General features: G+C 31.8%; 1 long non-coding RNA gene across 1 annotated transcript; it reads left to right on the top strand.

Moving 5' to 3' along the window:
- Positions 1–2,766: 2,766 nt before the first annotated feature.
- On the top strand, positions 2,767–7,059 carry LOC127709449 (uncharacterized). Its single transcript, XR_007985680.1, has 3 exons — positions 2,767–2,810; positions 5,115–5,187; positions 6,339–7,059. It is a non-coding gene; the product is annotated as an uncharacterized LOC127709449 (long non-coding RNA).
- Positions 7,060–14,231: the final 7,172 nt, after the last annotated feature.

Raw genomic sequence — 14,231 nt, forward strand, 5'->3', positions numbered from 1 at the left:
TCCCTTTGTGGTATGGAAACTTGTAGTATAATTTCAGAGAGATCCATACACCAGTTATTGTCTGGAAACTAGAAAATGCTTATTTTTGGCCCCTTTTTGGTCCCTAATTCCTTAAATGTTGGTACCATAACCCCCAAAATCAATCCCAACCTTCCTTTTGTGGTATTTAATCTTATGGTCAAATTTCAAAAAGATCCATTCACTTAAACTAAAGTTAGAGTGCGAAAACCAATGTGTCTTCGGACGACGACGACGACGACAACGCCAACGTCATACCAATATACGACCACAAAATTTTTTTGCGGTCGTATAAAAATATATGAAAAGGGAAATGGATGTCCCAGATGCTCACCACTACCACAAAAAGATCGAAGTGCTATATGCACATATCATTGGCCAAATGAACGACATGTCCTAATCAGTGTTTTTAAAACTTCTCAGAAAAATATTGACGGAAATGAGGAATGAGTAGTGAAAAATAAATGAAAACGGAATGATTCTGATTCTAAAAACGGATGTTAGATATACTGAACATGTATATTTGAGTTAATTAAGATGCATACGATGTTATATTTTTGTCCAGTTTCCCATGTTAAATAATTAAAATGAGAAGGCATTTACCTTACAGCTTCATTTTCCAGCGATGCTGGAATGTATAAATGATATAAAACAAGGTAAGAAAGCGTCTTGGACCTACTTTATCTCTTTATTCGGATACTTGCAGATATCTTCTCAAAGTTCAACAGGAATATTAGAAAAGAACCCGGATAGAACCAAGAAGTTGGGTTTCTATAACCAAACAACCCGGATTTTGAACCAGTTACCATGTCCTAATTTGGTGTAGATAAAACTTCTAGAAAAATATAGACGGAAATAAGGGATGAGTGGTAAAAAATAAATGAAACTGACAGTTTCTTTCCGACTGATTTAAAAAGAAAAGGATGTGCGATATACTGTATATCTAGGTTTATGGAAGTATCATAAGATTCTATCTTTGTCTAGTTTCCAATGTCAAAATAATTTAAATGAGAAGATATTTACCTCAAAGCTTCATTTTCCGGTGATGCTGAAATGTTTAATGTTATAAAACTAACACCTCGTTCATATAAGATGCGAATACATGAAAGCTGAACTGATAATCTGTCCTGCTTGAAATATTGATGTCATGCAACAATCATTTTTCAATTGTTGCATCAGATATTTTGTATTGTGACATCAAAATTTTACAGGAACCTGGGTGATGTCCAGTAATGGCAGACAAATAAAAATAAGGTGTATAGGAAAACATGACCTAACACCTCGTTCATATAAGATGCAAATACATGGAAGCTGAATGGTTGAATGTGTTCAATATGAAAATAATAGTTAAAATGTCATAATCACAAAACAGCCGTTGGACTATGAGTATGACTTTTGAGCAAATTTGGAGGGAAATGGGGAGTAGAGGGGGTCAAATAGTGTTCAAGGGAAGCAAATGCTCTTTAAATTTTGCGTGTTTCAAAAATTGAGGAAAAATTACAGGGAAGTTGGGTCATCTTTTCAGACTTAAGTTAAATAATGACTAATGTACTTACCTTCTATCTGGGATATATAAAAAAATCACAACTCAGAACAGCCTGAACAATAACACTATGTCTATGTCTATTTTACTTTGACTACTGATCTGCAAACCTACAAACAGACACAAAAATATCATAAAATAGAGAAATATAAGATTGATTGCACTTTGTATGGATAATTCCCACACGTGTTACATGGGGAGCCAGTTTGTTTACAAATAATAATGTCACGTGATCGCGCACTGACGTCACAAATTTGCATCGCCCTTACAATACACTACACAATTCACGCATACATAGCCCATTTATCATGCAAAGTGAATGTGATTGGTTGTCAAATAATACAAAAATATCGCATGTACAGTTAATGAAGAAATTAGTTCATCAAATAGATAAGATTTTCACTCATGACACAACATAAATCGACTGGGTTAACATTTTTGTCATCGGGGATAATTGATAAATGGGATTAAACTGACCGTCAAGAAGGTTTAGAGAACCTCTGGAGAACCTTAACATTAATTACATAATTTAATACTTACCAAAATTACTCTATATTATTAAACGCTATTTAAATGAAATGTCAGACAGATTACGATAGAATACTGATGCAGGCAGTGATGCAGGTTATTTTGGCGCGAAAAAATATTCTTACTCCTATTGTTTGACGTAATAAAATTTGTATAGAATCAAATTTAACTAAAGTTCAGCGTAAACAAAAGTGAATATGCAGAAGCATGACAATATATTAATGATAAAATGTGTATATATTTCTGTAAAAGAAGTTGCCAGTATACTTCACTAAGAATTACATTTGAGCGAAAGGAGATCTCTATTTGTCAATTGGTTTATTAACCCCGGTTGAACCCAGGGTCGAAGTTCAACATGTTAACATTAACGGAAAATTACCTAATTGCATTCGGAATTCTCATGACTTTTTATACCTTCAACGTATTTTGCATTCAGAATTCTCATGACTTTTTATACCTCAACGTATTTTCCAAATCATTTATTTATTTAGTATATATTAACGGAAATTTACCTAATTGCATTCGGAATTCTCATGACTTTTTATACCTTCAACGTATTTTGCATTCAGAATTCTCATGACTTTTTATACCTTCAACGTATTTTCCAAATCATTTATTTATTTAGTATATTTATATATAATTTATTTATTTATTTATAATAATGTATCGGCAGATACACGAAAAGGATCTTTTGAGTCTCCTGTTCAATATGATATGATAGGTAATGAACATTTTTTTTTTCACATTAACTATATACAATTTCTATGTTTTTCATATCTGTTTTGTAGTGAAATACATTTAAAGATATATCACACTTTAATAATTTAAATTTGTGATATATGATATACTGCTGTTTCAGGTTGATCGCAATATATATGATATGTGTCTATTAGCTTTATGATTTTATGATATCGGAAACAGTCATGATATGGAGGATTTGACCATTAGCAACAATGAAATGAAATTTCTAAAGGACGATGTAACGTCTAAGAGTCCATGGATATCTATAAGGAAATGCTAGCAACAGTGATACGGATTTGTCACAATCTAAATGTAAACTTTAAATCATCAAAAGGACACACGGAATCGTTTATATTGTACTTTCCTTGGTTCATGACTGAATACAAGCATTATTTAAATGGTTAGAAGAACCAGTAATATTATATCCCTGACTGCATTCTTTTATTGGGAAATTACTTCAATAAGTTAACTGAGACTTAGAAATTAATTCAGATGGAAAATTTACTGAAATTAGCTTGAGAAATGAGATATGTCATCCAAGATACGTTTTATCAATACAATTATATAAGTATGGAATAACCCAAAAATATTCTTTACAACTGGTTCAATGCTCATTAACCAACTTATAAGCAATCAAAGCAGCTGATGTTCAATGCAAACAAAAATTAATATGCCTTAGATTTTTTATAATTGCATAACATTCTAGTTCATGCATGTTTATTCATTGGATAAGGACATCATTTAAATTTGTTGAATATATTCAGCTGATTTGAATAATTCGAATAATGTATGAATGTTAGAAGATGACACGTGTCGCTTGTATCCTTTAATTGAAACTTCTATATATATACACCACTATTTTGTGAAATTTTAGGGATCGATTGTAAAAAAAATGTGGAAGCATTCTGGTTAACCAATAAACTGGGATAAAAATTCATCAGAAATTTTTGCTATTCTTTATTTCATTATTGAAAGTATAAGCTTTGCAGTAAAGCATCTATGCTTATTCATGTAAAACAGATAAACTTGTGGAGTTATAATCTCTTTTAAAATTATGACGTAAAACAATAAATAATGATTGATTGATTGGTGATTGGTGATTGCATTACGCCGCATCAACAAGAAAAGGCTATATCGCGGCGAGAGCTATTTCAAATATTATAACAACATGAACAAGACGGTTTCTTTTAAAAATCAGACAAACAGTCTTTCAATTTACTAAAACTTTAGTTTAAAGAGAAAATATTTATTTACAAATAAAAATTCATCAATAAGATAACATGATAAAAGCTTAAAATCATATTCAACTAATAAAAGAAATTCAAATTTTGAAATACATTCCAATTTCTTTTAGAAATGAAACAATTATTTCAAGAGGAATATTATTAAATAAATCATACATATTATTCATTGTTATTTACATTAAAAGGTTTTTTTTTCGGATATCAGAAAAGTCTATACATTCAATTGAAATATGCTGTATACTAGCAATCGCAGAGGTATATATACTGGTTGAATACCATTTACTAAAAGATACTCATGACCAATACGGCATCTAGAAATAACACACTGATCTTTCCTGCTTGTAAATTTGTTTAAAGGTTTGAATAAAGTTGGTTTAATTTCGTGTAATTTTTTGTCGTCCTTTGACTCCAAGCATTTTTCCATATATTTAAAACATATTATCTTATATTAGATTTAAAATCAGTATATGGTATTTAACATTTAGATATTGGGTCGTTCAGGACATTCTTTGCTTCCTGGTCTACAACTGTGTTTCCTCGGATGACGGTATGACTTGGCACCCATACATTTAGAAATATTATTTCTTTTTTGAGAATTTTCAAATTTTCCATTACGTAAAGGATTTTAAGAATTAACGGGTTTTTAGTTTTGGTATTTTGTATTGCTTGAAGACATGATAGCGAATCAGAACATATGATAAACTTTGATTTGTCAGAAGTACAAAAAATAATGAGGGGTCTACATCTTTTTAGTAACATAAAAAATGCGTACCATTGATATCTTTCATGCGTCTCGTCATGATATAAGCTAACTATTGCAAAATTGCATGCAACAAAAGTATTTACTGAAATACATACATATATAATGTGTAATTGTACATATATTCTGTGTCTTGATGTATATTGAAGGTAGTGAGAACCTTAATTTTACAATCTTATCACTTTTTTGTGATTGTTCCCTTTCGACTATTAAAATATCACGATAAGGATTCATTAATGATTGTTTATTTGGTTTAAATGTTGTTTTTCTGTTATTTCAGGAATAGTAGCTGGTGTCAGTGGAGGAGTACTTGTTACAATCATAGCTGTGTTTGTTATATGTCGCATAAAAAGGTTATATACTATTGTTATCACGCATTTTCATTTCAAAAACGTATTGGACTGAAACAATCAATATCATGCTAACAAAATACATCCAAGACCCTTCGTAAAGACTATCAATGCTTGGCAACACTTAAAATGTAAGCGCAAACAATCTAGACGTTCAATTAGGTGTACCCGAAAAGATCTTTGAGAACTTTCTCACGAGCAATTTATACATCAATTACTGTGCTTACAATATTGGAAACTCGTCCAGCGACTAGAAACATGATGCATACCTAGTTAAAAAACAAACTTTGGCATATACCGTAAACATTACACAACATAATGGACACTTGAACTAACTTATTGTTAAATTACTTTAATCTGCCTAGACCAAAATGTTGACCTAGTACGGGACGGACGAACAAACGGATTGACATACAGACCAGAAAACTAGTATCGTAGGCGGAGCATACAAATACACAAGAACCATTGACATAAATGCATATCACTTGATGAGCTATTGATATCCCATCTGGTTTAGAATCCGTGTTAATGTTATTCATTGTCTCCCCGCAGTGTCCTTTTTATTGGATAAATACAAAAATAAAGACAGGTTGTATGATTGTCAATACCACAATGTTTTACGAACTGACTTAAAGAAAAAGAATGTAAACAACTATAGGTGAACATACAGCCCTCAACAATAAATCCGATTTAGAGGAAACTTTGGCCACCTTTATGTGTATTACACGAGAAAGTATGTTGCAAAAATATATTCATTTATTTAGTTTCCATGTAAAAATAATGTACGGAGAGGGCTGAGTTGTATGTTTATCCTGGTCATGTATTACTTAAATAGTTAAAGATTTTGTATAATTTGTACAATTACTAGTATACAATTATGTCCTTTTGAACACTGGCTGAAAACTTATATTTGAAACAAAAGTAATTTGATTCAACTTTCTTTCTTTTTTGGTCAAAAAGGAAATATTTATCTTCAAGTCGACGGATGTCAATAGTGAAGTATAAGTTGCTTACACTTCATGATCACTTGAGTGTTCCCTCATAAACATTTAAGAAAAAATAATCAGGTACATGTGTTATTTATTTTTTCCAATATATTTAGTATGGCATGACAAGAAACAAATATGTTGTTTATTTTTACATGTATTTTACAGGTCAAAACCTTGTAAACAGGAGGCTAGCATTGGCAACGGTAACAAAGCTTTTGATGAATTACAATATGACGAAGAAAGTAAACTAAATCCAACCTCGTCTCAATGTTTAGGTCAAGATTGAATCACACATAACAATTCAAATTTAAATATACCAAAGAAGTTGGATCATGGGGGTCAAGAACCAACCGATCTTTATAATATTTCCAACGAGGATGGGACGTACGATATTTCCAGTAACGATAGACAACGAAAAAACGAAAATGATAACGATATATACAGTCACACGGCAGACAATATTTATGATTATGGAAGTCAACACAAGCTACTGGACAGACATGAAGAAACGTATGATCACTTCTTCGGACAGCAAACAGAAGATGAATATTACACCACCACTCGAACGTAAATGTTACACGTTTAAATTGTATATATGGCGTAAATGCAGACCTTTTTTCGTGAATCAGCTTGTAAAGCAAACAGTTATAATGTCAAACATTTCTATAAGTCTAGTTAAACCTAATATATCATACGCACATGGCAGATGTATGCTCATTAAAAACAATATCCAAAATGATAAAGTGTACAGTACAAAATTGTTAACATCAAATGTATTATTCTATGTTTTGAATTAACAGTATTAATCATGTTAACTTAGTTGAATTAAAATGCCTTCTGCAGTTCTTACAAATAGATCTTTATTCAACGTATTTTTATGATTCGTTTTCTGTGTAGTTATAAATGAAATGATAACTCAGATGGATTTGATTGTTATTTATTTGTCCCTTTTGATATTGTAGCTCTTCACGTGCTTCAGCAGGCGCGGATCCAGCCATTTTGAAAAGGGGGTTTCCAACCCCCGGAACACTAGGAATCGTTCACATAATTAAAAATAGGGGGACAGTACCAGAATCGAGACGATTTTAATTTTGAAATTATCAATTTCCCCCACCTTAATAGCAATATACCGACTTTACCTGCATATGGGAAATACATTTCTCAACTCATTCGGTATTCAAGGGCTTGCAGCTGCTACTCAGACTTTATAAAACGTCACCAGTGTCTGAGTAGAAGGTTGATGAACCAGGGTTATGTCAAAGAACGTCTCGTCCTTTTTCTAAAAAAAAGTTCATCGGAAGATACCAAGCCCTTGTTGATAAATATTCCGTATCAACTTCAGAAATAATACATGATGGTCTTGAAGTATATATTCTAGGTAATGACGTTTTTTATCATCTTAATTACGTGTTACAGTGTTCTTTTATTTGTTTTGTAAATTACCGTGGCTCGGTACATATGCATCCCGCCATTTTGTTATTGTGCTGTGGTCATTTTTTGTATTCTTGTCTTTCATTTTTGCTTATGTGCTTTGTCTAAATGTCATTTTGTTTTTCTTTGTTGACATATTTGTTGGTTTTTATAGTGATTAAGATTAAAACACAATGTTGACCGCTGTACTCTTATTTTTGACATTTGTACCTGTTATGTCTGTTTGTGTTGTTTACACATTGTTGTCAATATAATGGAATTTTATGCGACTGTCATACAAGAGAGAGGTTTAGCTAGCTATAAAACCAGGTTTAATCCACCATTTTCTACATAAGGAAATGCCTGTACCAAGTCAGGAATATGACAGTTGTTTTACATTCGTTTGATGTGTTTGAGCTTTTGATTTTGCCATTTGATAAGGGACTTTCCGATTTGAATTTTCCTTGGAGTTCGGAATTTTTGTTATTTTACCTTTTTCCAACCTCCTGGACAACATCCCCCTTGATTCTGCCAATGCTTCGGTATTTATACATCCTTAGTTTTCAAATACTTGACTTTGATCGTTCATGATGCAGGTAAAATCAGAAAGCTCTCCGTATGTTATTGTGTCAATAAGAATGTTGTTTAGATGTTACTAAATGATACCAATGTACATTTTATTACAGTTAAAAGCCTTATATCAATTCAACACGCAAACACATTAAACCATCGGTTATATTGAGGAGCAGAGTGTAAAAAAGATTACGATGTTGATAATATGTTTTTTTATGGCCATTAAGTTTTCATATGAAAATGTAAAGGTACTCCCAAAAATCTATCTGTCACTTCCTTGTTCTTTATTGTGCTTAATGTACTGTTTCGTCAGCTATATATAATCTCAGTATTATTTTTGTATGTTTGAATTAGTATAAAATATAAGGAGATGTGGTAGAAATACCAAGAGATACCATGCTCAAGAGGCAGAAAAGAGGATGTTAAAAACTATAGGGCACTGTACAACCTTCAAGAATGGCAAAATCCATACCGTATTGTAAGCAGTACAAGGCCTTGGCAAGTTAAAATGTGAAACAATTCAAAATTGAAAACAAACCGCCTGATTACATGGACCAAAATAGTAATTCGTTTCCTTGCATCATGGTACTTAAGTCATCAGTGTATAAAACAAGTAGTTTATTAAAAACAAAAGCTGCGTTTCCCAATATTGAATAAGTTGATCTTGAGTATTTTTTTGTAGGACTTAATAGTGGTGATGCCTACACCACATGCAGATGCCATGCGCTCAGAGTCGTTTCAAAACGTTCATATTGTTTTATACATTTGCTATTTTTTATCCATGTTAATTCCAATTCGATAAACGGGTTAGTATTTGTTAAATAAATCAACAAGGCAAGTACTACCCTGGATGGCACTAAATGGGATACTCATCTTGATGTAAGTCAGGCTAGGCGATATGTTATATGGAAAGCATGTATGTGGACTATACTGAATAACAATTGTGGAGGATACTACGTTCCATGCAAGTGTAAGACACGTTTTGTGTGCGCACATCAATGCTACAAAACCTGTATTTATCATGTTTATAAGCTTTCTACCCAACTCTTCATAACTTGTTTCTTAAAGAATTAAACGAAGTCATTTTTTGTATTTCATCAAAACCATATTTGTTTAAACTACTAGTATTCAATGTAAATTTAATATCGTCCATGTCACATTCAACGTCTCGATAGAACATTGTTTGTGCTGGCACGTTAAACACAAACCATTTGATCAAAACTGTTAGTCTGTGTACGCGTTTGTATTACATAGAACGAAGACTGAGTATACTGGTGCGAATAATAGGTTTTGTTTGAATAATACTAAAATAAAGACGGATGTCAATAACTTCTTGTATTAGTGGACAACGACTGTACATATTATATTTAACAATTTGTAGAGTAAAGAAGTCGATATATTTAAGACATGTTGTGTATCCATTTTTTTTCAAATTATTTGCTATACCTTCACAACAAAGACCAACTGATGTAGACTTACGCACCTACAGACCACCGTACGGCCTGCAACAATAGGCAAAAACCTATAACGCATAGTAAGCTTTAAAAGGTCCGACGTGACAAAATCTTGATAAATTTAAACGAAAAAACCAAAAACAAAACAACACATGAAAAATAAACATGATAGACACCAGTCATCGACAACAATTGAATTATTAGCTCCTGAATTGGGATAGTCACATATCTAAACATGTATAACATACCTGAATACATTGTACAATCTGTATTGTACTCTTTTTTTATTATTATTATGTACACGCTGCTTTGGTTTAAATTTAGAACGAATACAAGGAGGTAAAACGAATGCGTAAACAACCCAATAAAACAACAAATGCTGAAACAATATAAAAGGATCAATAGCATAAAGCATTTAATGTCAAGCTACAATGTATATATTTTATGACGTCATCCTTCGCACTAATTCTGATTAAAAAAAGGAAATGTACTACATGAAGTTATGTATGATAAAGCAACAAATAACAGGAAATTAGCAGTAGTTCAATTAACCAGTTGATATAAGTTAAACTTCCCGTTTGTATTTGATAATTGATACTTTCATTTCGGTTGACAATTTAAAATAAAGCAAATATTAACAAAAAAGTAAAAAAGAAAAAAACATTTTTGTTAAGAACGCTCCACTGTAATTTTTTTAAAGCTCAGTTCTCCCCTATTAATTTCGATCAATTGAAAGATTAATATAAGAACACGAAATGACTTTACTTTATCATATGGATAACGAAGCAAATGAAAAGCAATAACAAGCTCTACTCCTTGCATGTTTTTGTCCTATCTATTTATAAATTGTAGCCTAAAAATGTCATGTTGCATTCCTTCTCGAACATTTCATTCGACTCTAATTAATATTCTCTTTTAGTTAAAATTTGATACTAGCTCACGTGTGCGGTCAAAGTCAGGAATCTCGTCAGCGATATTTTAATACCCCATTTAAATTATCAAAAGTAGGTTTGGTAAAGTGTGTCGACCACGAAGAATTGCGATTCCCTGTTGAACGTGGCATGTTGGATAGAAGATATTATGCCTTGCATTTTTCACCCCGTAAAGAGATGGTGCAAGGGTTTTTCAATTTGAAGACACCGTGACACAATCTCTTAACAAAGGATCTGACAGACCTTTGCTGTGTATCTGTACATCCCGCATATCCCACCATACGCCCATCTTGGCATGACTTGTGATTACCATATGTCTTTGTCCAATAAAATGTCAACCCTTTGGGTGATTTGACACCTAATTTAAACAAATGTCAGTCTGTGAAGAATGAAACAACCTGTTTTTAATTTCGTGAGTCCGAAGCGCGTTTCATGATTAAACTTTATAAGGAAACCTCTAATCCAAATATTTTGACTTCCAAAAATCAAAATGAACTTATTTAAATCTACTTAAAAGTACCGACATATTGGTTAGCCAAATATAATTGGTTCATATATGTATCACATTTTATTTAACAGAAAATCTGAATAATGAAATACGCCGATACATTGCTTCCAAAAGGTCATGAAAATACAATATAACAGTTTAGTCATTCTACAAACCAATCTACTGGCATATTGTTAAAATTCGGTAAAGGGTCATACTAAATCCATCAACTCAGACAAGTAATTGGCCATCCAAATGTCCTTAATAATAGTTAAAATGTTGTTTACAAAACATTTTTATTCGAACACATTATAATAGTGAATAGGTTATAACTTTTAAACATGAATAAATAAGATGTATTTCTTGATATGTGTCTATGTATGTGTGTGTGTGTGTGTGTGTGTGTGTGTGTGTGTGTTTTGTATATTTTAGGTCATCGATAATATCCCCAAAAATATCACATATGTTTTATTTAACTAAATTCCGAAGGTAAGCTTACTTGTAATAATGATTTGCAAAAATTAAACAATTCATTAGATTATAATTATTACCTGTGTAAAGTAATAGAAACATGACGATTAAATAAAAGCTATTTTAGTTTGAGTCTTAAAAGCAATTTGAAGTTTCCATGTCCTTGGCGATACCTTGTACGACAATATTTATACTGAAAATTGACGAATAAATTTATTTTTGATAGAATATAATGACAGTTAATGTACCAAAGGGCTTTTATATAATATTTTAAAAATGATTTGACATAGTGGTTACAATAGTTCACAAAGTCATACATTGTAACACAGGGCAGCCACTGTACTTCCCCAATTAATAAACAATGAAATATACGTCAGTATACATCCGATTTACAGGGTATTTTACTAGTATAATATATAAATATAACATTTTCAATTTTCATAACTCATACATTCAAACATTTAAACCTTCCTGTACGTTACCACATATATCCGTTATGTTTAAAATGGATACGGTGTGGATAAGTGAATTCTTATTTGTGTATGTTCATTGTTTTGGTATATCAACGATGCAGGTAGCAGGTAGGCTTTCTATCTTTAAAATCCATGCACTACCTTTTAATGTGTTTATTTATACGTTACATGCATATTTTTCATCTTGATTACTTTTACTTCAAACGATTTCTCTTATTTAATTTATGTAGTATAGAAGTCTCCTATTAAATACATTTTTTTTAAATATAGGACTAGTATGATCGACTTATAAACACTGTTGTCGAATCCAAGTAAATGTTGATGGATAATTAACCATAGCTTTCAATATTTATATGAAATACATTATTACTATTGTCTCCACAACTGACCTGTCCGCTTTGAAAAATTCAAATATGAAAAAAAGAAGATGTGTTAGCATTGCAAATAAGACAACTACCCATTAAAGATCAAAATGAAATTGTGAACAATTATAGGTTATAGTTATAGTTCAATAGTTCACTATTCTTAATAGAACAAACAGAGGATATGGGGTATACATCTATGACACAAAATAAGTACATTCACAACAAAAACACACAAAAAGCAAAGGAACAGCACTTTAATTGCTGTTCTTCATCTCAAAGTCACGGTGAGGCCTTCAATACTGAGCAAAAATATCTCACATTACTGCAAGTTTTTACATGCTTGTACCATTTCTCAGTAAATATATCAAAAACAGATAAATTACAAATAAACGGCATACTCTTTTTCGTACCAATTCAATGAAACACCAAGTTTGGTGGATGATCACTTAATGGATCAATGGATGAATCATAAACATCCAGCGACAAATATTACATTCATATGCAAGACGGGAAAAAATATGTGATATGAATTTGAATCTTGCTATGTAATTGTTATGTTATATGAATATGAATCTTGCTTTGTAGCAGTCCTTCCATATTAGCCGGATATTAAACTTCCTTGTTGCACAGGTAACATCTCTTCCCGGACACATTGCCGACCTTTATTTGTTTTTTTTTTATTCGAACATTCCGCGTGTATAGCCATTATAGGTGAAGGGCAAATTGCATTACAAATTTGCCGGTAATAAATCCAAGACTTTTCTATCTCCATGTATGCATGAAAGCACCGCAGTGATAATGTACAAGCTACAGTACTTCCCATGCAATTTAAGAAAACAATAAATTTTTCAAAGAAACTAGTTTTTTGAAGTCCATCATCTAAAACAGTTAGAGACCCCTGCAACGACAAAAATAAGAGATCATATATAACATCAAAATCTGAGTAACTGTTTATAGAAGATCTATAAGGACCAAACCACGACAGGACATAAAGAGGGACAGTGGTAAATACCAAAACATTATAGGGTAGCAACTCAACGAAGTATTTTGTAACGTATGATGTCATTTGTGGGCCTTTTTCAATTCAGAGCATTTATTTACTACCCGCATACAGCTTAGTTGCTTGAATACTTTATAGATTTTTGAACGGAAAAAAATGTGATTGATGGACGTACTGTAGCGCAGTCATATAACCTATGAAAAGACATTTTAAAGCGTTTCGGGATAATTACACAATGTTTTAAGCAGTTTTACTCTTCGACGCTTTGTGTTAGAATAAAGTCTCGCTATCAGACCTGCATTATATATTATACTGCATTTGTCTGTGTGTTTTCCTGTCTTGACTAGTTGTCGTTTGTGTGATCTTTTAATTGTCTGTTTGAAGAATATCAATAAGGACCTACTAAGACTTACCATGGAATCATTTATACCGAATCTAAAAACATATGTAAGGACTTCAGATAATCAGGGGCAGATACGAATGTTGTTGCATCAAAACGACAAAAGAATTTGAATATATAGATCCCAATAAGCCATTTAACGCAATACAAATGTCCAACTCCAAACAATATGTATTGAAGGCTATCTTATGTGAATGAATTAAAAATGCTTTTATATCTGATAAGGCAACTGAACATGAATTTCAACATAAATATTATGTAACGTACGACGTCCTTTTGGTCCTTTTCAATTCAGACCAATTCATTTCTATTCTAATATATACTATGTATAAAGTAATTTATAGCGCTTCGATTTAATTACGAATGTACTTCAACCATGTCAACAGTTAATTAAACATAAATCTTTATTTTGTGTGTCAGTACTAATCCTGGCTTTCAGGCCTGCATGTGGTTTTATGCTGCTATTTTCTGTGAGTTTTTTTTCTGTTTGACT

The sequence above is a fragment of the Mytilus californianus genome, unplaced genomic scaffold (genome assembly GCF_021869535.1).
Source record: "Mytilus californianus isolate M0D057914Y unplaced genomic scaffold, xbMytCali1.0.p SCAF_7, whole genome shotgun sequence".
Classification (NCBI taxonomy): domain Eukaryota; kingdom Metazoa; phylum Mollusca; class Bivalvia; order Mytilida; family Mytilidae; genus Mytilus; species Mytilus californianus.